Here is a 7226-nt window from a genome sequence, read left to right on the forward strand (position 1 = left end):
ATTAATTAAAAAAAAAAAAATATGGGGGGTGGTGGGGGGATTTTAATATTTTTGTTTAATACTAAGGGGGCTCTGGATATCATACAGCGGGGCTACCCTGTACCAAATCAAACCTAACCTAACCTTTCCTAAAGAAATTAACAAAAAACAACTCACTCCTGCTATATTCAATTAATATAAAATGGGTGTTCTGTGCTCGAGTAGGTACTTTGGACATAACTCTTCCAAAATATTTTTGTGGAACAATTATTGCAAACTTAATTATCCCTTAATGCCAGAGAAAAACTTTTCAGGAACATTGAAAGGAAGGAAGAAAGAGGTGATGAAAATAAGTGTCGTATAAAAAGTTTTCATACAGAACAGTGGTTTCCATAAAAGGGCCTAATCGCAAAAATCTAAGGGGTTATGACAATGGCTGATGAATTGATGATACACATAATTGCCATTTAGGTAGACTACAATTTGTTGTTTTTGATGAACCAACCCATTAAAATGCAATAAAAGTCAACAAATAACAAAAAAATTATCATAAAATATTAGATACTTGAGTAAGAAGCACCCAATGACCCCTTCCTGCATGGCCTAGTCGAGCAAAGAATTAATCCTTCTTATAATATGCTCCTACAGAACAAGCAGATACAGAGGTTAAAAACGAATTTTATGACCAGCTTGACCCTGTATTTAAAAATGGTCATAAAGAAAAGGATCTGACCATGCTCCTAGGAGATTTCAATGCTCAAGTGGGGAGTAATAATGAGAATTTAGAAGAAGTCATGGGCAGATATGGCCTAGGCTTAAATAATGGCAAGGAAAATGACAATGGTGATAGACTTGTAAGTTTTTGTACTGAAAACAAAAATGTCATTGGTGGAACCATCTTTAAACACAAAAAGATTCATACTGCCACCTGGAGATCACCAGATCAAATAACCTTTAACCAGATAGACCACATATGTATATCTAGACGCTTTAAAGGTTCTCTCCTTGATGTCAGGGTTGAAAGAGGACCTGATGTTAATTCAGACCATTATCTGGTACTTGCTTACATGTGGTAGACTGGAGCACCGAAAACCCCCCCCCCCCGCTTAGTTTTGACAAAAATCAAAAATAAGGGGGGGGTAGTTTTTTAATGTCTGGAAAACGGCAAGGAGGCAAAGTGCTCAGCAAGGCAAAGACTTAACCCCCCCCTTAATTTTGAAGAAAATCAAAAATAAGGGGGGGGTAGTTTTTTCACTGTACAACACGCCAGAAAGTTGAGTGAGGTAAATCAAGAAAATCCAGTATACCAGAGGGGAAACCTTATTACAGGGATATTCATGTTTTGGGGCATAATTTCCTTATTTATTGACTTTGGCCAGTAAAAGGTTTTAATTTATTTTTGATTTTTGTCAAAACTAAGCGGGGGGTTAAAAAACTACCCCCCCCTTATTTTTGATTTTTGTCAAAACTAAGCGGGGGGGGGGGGTTTTCGGTGCTCCGGTCTTCACATGTAAGCAAGCACCCATTATCTTCTATCTTCTAAAGTTCGGCTTAGATTTAAAAAGCAGGACACAAAGCCTAACCCCCGGAAGAAATATAATTTAACAACCCCCCAAAACTCTGAAAAGTTACAAGAGTTTAAGCTCACTCTAAAGAATAGATTTGAGTTGCTGACTCTTCAAGAGGAAGATGGAGTAGAAGATATTTGGCAAGGTATCAAAAAAGTTTATAATGATACTAGCCAAGATAAATTAGGTTTCAAAAAGGCTAACCAAAAGCCGTGGATCACTCAAAGATCCATTGATCTCATGGATCAAAGAAGAAATGTAAGACAAAAGACACTCTCTAGAAACTCTCCAGAAGATAAAGACCTGTATAAGAGGCTCAGCAGGGAAATCCAAAAAAGTGTCAGACAAAAAAGAACACTTGCCTTGCAAGCAGAAAATGCTGCTAATCAAAATAGAATGAAAGATGCCTATGAGATTACTAAGAGCATTGCAGGTAAAGTACACAAATCAAGATCGCACATCAGGGACAAGGATGGTTCACTCCTTAAAACTGATGAGGATATTCTAAATAGATGGGCAGAGCATTTCACTGAACTGCTGAATCTTCCAGTTCCAGAGGAAGAAACTGAGATTCCACCCCAGATGCACTTGACATTGACTGTCGAGTGCCAAATCTATTGGAAATCAAAGAGGCCATTAAAAGTTTGAAAAATAACAAGGCCGCTGGACCTGATAACATCCCAGCTGAGGTCATGAAAGCAGATCTAGACACATCTGCTGAGGCATTCTTACCTTTGATCACTAAGATATGGAATGATGAGTTATGCCCAGAGGACTGGAAAAATGGACATATCTAAATACTGGCCAAAAAAGGAGACTTGACCCAATGTGGAAACTACAGAGGGATAATGCTTCTTTCAGTACCTGGCCGTATCCTTAGTAAGATTCTTCTTAATAGAATAAAGAAGAAGGTTAATGAAAAGCTAAGACCTAATCAGGCTGGATTTAGACCAAACCGTTCCACAATTGATCAGATAACCTCTCTAAGAATCATCATAGAGCAATCCAAGGAATGGAACTCTGAGCTTTTTGTAAACTTTATTGATTACAAAAAAAGCATTTAATTCTTTAGACAGGAAATCTCTCTGGAAAATCTGCCGACACTATGGCATTCCAGAAAAGATAATCAATATCATTAAAGCTATCTATCATAAAGGAGGTGGAAATGTTATGTATAAAGGTAAACTATCAACCTTTTTTGAGATTGTAACAGGTGTCAGACAAGGATGCCTTCTCTCTCCTTTCCTTTTCCTCCTTGCCATTGACTGGATCATGAAGAACTGTGAAAGCAATGATGGCATTCGCTGGCAGTTATTTGGCAATCCCAAATATTTGGGAGATCTGGACTTTGCTGATGATATTCCTTTGTTAACAAGCAATAGAAGTCAAATGCAAAGAAGGACTAACATGATAGCTGAAACTTCCAAGAAAGTTGGACTTGAAATAAATGTTCCAAAAACTAAAATACTCAGATTAAATGCAAACTCCCAAGAACCAATAACTATTGGAAACCAAATTCTTGAGGATGTTAACTGCTTTGAGTATCTTGGAAGTAAAATTGATGAAGTTGGAGGCACTTTGACAGACGTTAAAGCTAGAATTAACAAATCTAGAACAGCCTTTGCCAGCTTGAACAAAATTTGGAATTCTAACAACATCTCCATAAAGACCAAGTTAAGACTTTTTAAGTCAAATGTTCTCTCTGTTTTGCTGTATGGGGCCTAAACTTGGTTCCTAAACACAGCAGTGGTCTCCAAGCTACAGACATATGTCAACAAATGTCTTAGGAGAATCCACAAGATCTTTTGGCCAAACAAGATCACAAATGCTGAGCTTTTAGAGCGCAGTGATATGTCAGACATCAAACTGACAATAAAACAGAGAAAATGGAGATGGTTGGGGCACACTCTAAGGAAAGGGCATGATGATTTAACCAATCAAGCCTTGACTTGGGACCCCTTCACAGGAAAAAGGAAACCAGGCAGACCAAAAACAACCTGGAGGAGGTAATTCCTTGAGGAACTGAGAAAGAAGAATTTTTCATCTTTCAGTGAAGCCTCTACTGAGGCCCAATTCAAAGATAAATGGAGAACCATTGTGCGTGGCCTATGCTCTGGAAAGAAGAGATAAATGGCGATGATGATGATAATAAATCTAGGTTAGGCTGAATAGGGTAGAGAGTAGCCCTGCTGGCTTATGACACTGTAGTTATAGTCCCTTTAGAGTTAGGGATGCAGTAGGTATAGGTATGGATTCAATTTCATTTTTTACTTTTTAGTTGGCTTACCTGGACACACCTTTGCGTAAAATCCACTGATTTGAAAAGGGGGGTTGATGACTCATTAATATAGAAAAGTGTCCACACAATAACACGAAAAAAGGCGCCAACAAGTAGCGCAACAACGACAAATAAAACCTGTAATTAATATCCTCTGGATTAGAATCGGTTCTATACCATACTGAAATTTTCAATATATATATTAAAATCAAAATCATAATCAGGTCTAACAAAACTGGTTTTAATCTTTTAATTTTAATATCTGCTAAAACTTGTCTATAATTTGATGCGATAAATAATAAATATTATCGTATGAACATTTAGATTTTGTGGACCAATAACGTTATAAGATTTGTCAAGAGGTGTGTTTGACAGGGATAAGACAATGGCCGATAAATTAATGTACATCCCAAATGAAGAACATAAATCATCCTTTCTGTAGATTACAATTAGTGATTTAAAAGTTTGTAAACTCAACAAAATGAACCATACAATAAAAATTCAATTAAAGTCCCCAAAGTTGTTAAGCTAACGATAAGAAAACACATTATAAAACTTTGGGGACTAGTGTAGTAAACAGCCCAATGTCCTACTCCTCCCTGGTTTGTGTGTGTGGAAAGGATTTTCTTTTTATATGGGGAATTTAACACCATAATGAAGTTGTACTATACAGAACCAATATTTTGTACTAAACAAGTTTGAATTTTTATTTCATTGTAATTTTCAAACTTTAGCATACTGTCCATATTTGATTAAATTGATTGGTTTATATGACACTAGTAATTAGGCCCCTAGAGGCCTCTAGTTGCACTTGAGGGTAGAGAAAAGTCAACCTACCACCACTTTCGATTTTAGTTTTTTTGGGAGGATATTTTTTTCTAAGAGTGATTTTTCTGGGGAGGGTGGTGGTACCCTCCTTCAAAATAGTTACAAACCTTCCTAGGACCTATGTCAAACAAGAGCCACATTTGTTCAGCGGTTAGCTAGATTCTTCGGTACAAACAAACAGACAAAGATCCTGTTACGTTTATATGAGAAATAAATAAACACAGACATTTCAGATTTTAAAGCAGCTTTACGAATAAATAAATAGTACAAAAAATTGGTAATTCATAATTAATTTGTCTTATACAGAAGAAACAACTCAGTATCAAAAGCACATACTCAAATCTAAAATTTTATAATACAGCCAAAATTTTACACAGCCCATTTAGTAAACCAATGTTTAACGGAAGATTTTTTCAATAACTAGCAGCTTCGCCCCTGGCCTCTAGGGACTTTGCCCCAAGAGGTAATTTAAAAAAAATGGTGGAGGAGGATTGTTTTATATTTGTGGGGGTTGGGGGTGTCCCACCCCCCCAAGAAAATAGCCTAAAACCACTACAGGACCAGTAGGTATATTCCCTGAAGAGTGGTTACCGAGACCTTAAAAGAAGCACAAACGGACGGACAGACATCATTCAACTTTCTATAGATGGTAAAAATCTTACTCAGGCTCTTAAAAGATAAGACAATGATCAATAAGTTTAAGTACAACATCCTAAATTAAAAGAAATTACCTCATCAAAAGAATACATTTCCATGTCCCCTCCCTTCCTTATCAAACCCCTTTAAATATAGAATATTAACAGAGTCTAAAATATAATGTATTTCACTTATATTAATGCCTAAAATTGTGCTGTTATAATAATCATATTATTTTTCTTAGGAAGCAACCTCTTAAGAGTCCCCCCCCCCCCACCCTGCAAACAATAAGGTTTGGATAAGTGGCTTCTATCACTAACTACTTATAAACTTATAACAGGATATCATAGATAGATGAATAGATGTTTAGTTAGATAGTGGGATAGATAGATTGATATATATTAGATATTAGTGGGCATATATATAAGTGGCTTCTACAACTAAAACTTACAACAGGATAGGATAGATAGATAATAAGATGTTGGGATGGCTTGAGTGATAGATAGATTTGATAAATAGATAGATAGATAGATAGTCATATTAATAGGCAGATAGATAAGTGACTTCAACCACTAACTACTTATAAACTTATAACAGGATATAATAGATAGATACATAGATGTTTAGATAGAAAGAGGGATAGATATAGTGATATATAGATAGATAGATAGATAGTCATATTAATAGGCAGATATATAAGTGGCTTCTACCACTAACTACTTATAACATATATAGATGAATAGATATCTATAATACAAAGTAGCTTGATGTATGTCTGTCTGTCCGTCTGTCCGTCCGTCCGTCTGAAGCTTAAGATCTCGGTAACCACTGAACCAATCGGATTCTACTCTTCAGAGTATATTCCTATTGGTCCTGCGGTGGGTTTAAGCTATTTTCTTGGGGGGTGGGACACCCCCAACCTCCTCCAAAAACAAAAAATCCCCCTTCCATTTTTTTTATGAATTTTGCAAATTTGTTATTTAATCCAGGGAGTAAGGGAGGGGACAATGGATCGAATATTCAAATTTTAGGAGTCTCAGACTTTGGGGACTGGCTTAAAGGGAATGTGCAAGAATTTAGCAGTTTCTGACTGAGTTTGGGGACTTGCGCATAGAATGCCGCTACTCGTTATGTATGTTTTAAATATTGCAGACGGGGAGAAGAAATAAGGGAAGTGGGGGGAAGGGAAATAAACACTCGTTGTGTTAGTTTGGATTGTAGCAGACGGGGAGAAGTGAGAAGGGAGGTGGGGGGGGAATAAACAGAATAAAAAGGGGCAGTCATATTCTTGCTAGCAGCTGGCCGGGTCCAATAATCTTTTAATATAAAAATCACACCAAAAAACCTCAATATATTTCATCAAAAACAAGTTGTGATTTCACTTTACATGACGCTATGGAAATCTATTATTCAACTAACAATCCCTTTATAATTTCCTACAAATTTATTGGATTAAACTGGATTTCATGCCCTTTCTTTGATAACTCTTATATTGAATTAATTGCCCATTGTCCCCTCCCTTACTCCCTGTATTTAATCGCTATTTCTTTTTTCTTTTTTTTTATGAATTTTGCGATTTCGTTATTTAATCGAGAAAATGTTTTCCTGCAGGGTAGGTGCAAAAATTTGCGATCCGTTCTGCTGGGTAAGTAATAGAAGATGTAATTATACCTCATGGGGCAAAGCCCCAAGAGGCTAGGGGCGAAGCCGCTAGTAGATATAAATATTAATATTAATAGGAAGAATCTTATACAAAATATATTACTACCGACTACGCACTATTATCTACAAAATCTGTTTTCAAGATGCAGAGAAAGATAAAAAAAAAATAGCTAAAAAAAACAACCCAAGACGTAAATCTGTTAATAGAATAGTCTAAACCCTCTAGAAGACCTATGTGAAGCTTACCTAAAATAGAGAATCCAATCGGTTTATTA

At 36.2% G+C, this 7226-nt stretch overlaps 1 protein-coding gene across 1 annotated transcript in view; it reads right to left on the reverse strand.

Moving 5' to 3' along the window:
* Positions 1–7226, reverse strand: part of LOC145324688 (very long chain fatty acid elongase AAEL008004-like) — a 199798-nt gene that overhangs the window by 95415 nt on the left and 97157 nt on the right. The gene's annotated exons all lie outside the window — the stretch shown is intronic.

Source organism: Acartia tonsa, chromosome 7 (genome assembly GCF_053477335.1).
Source record: "Acartia tonsa isolate MP-2025a chromosome 7, ASM5347733v1, whole genome shotgun sequence".
NCBI classification, from domain to species: Eukaryota; Metazoa; Arthropoda; class Copepoda; order Calanoida; family Acartiidae; genus Acartia; species Acartia tonsa.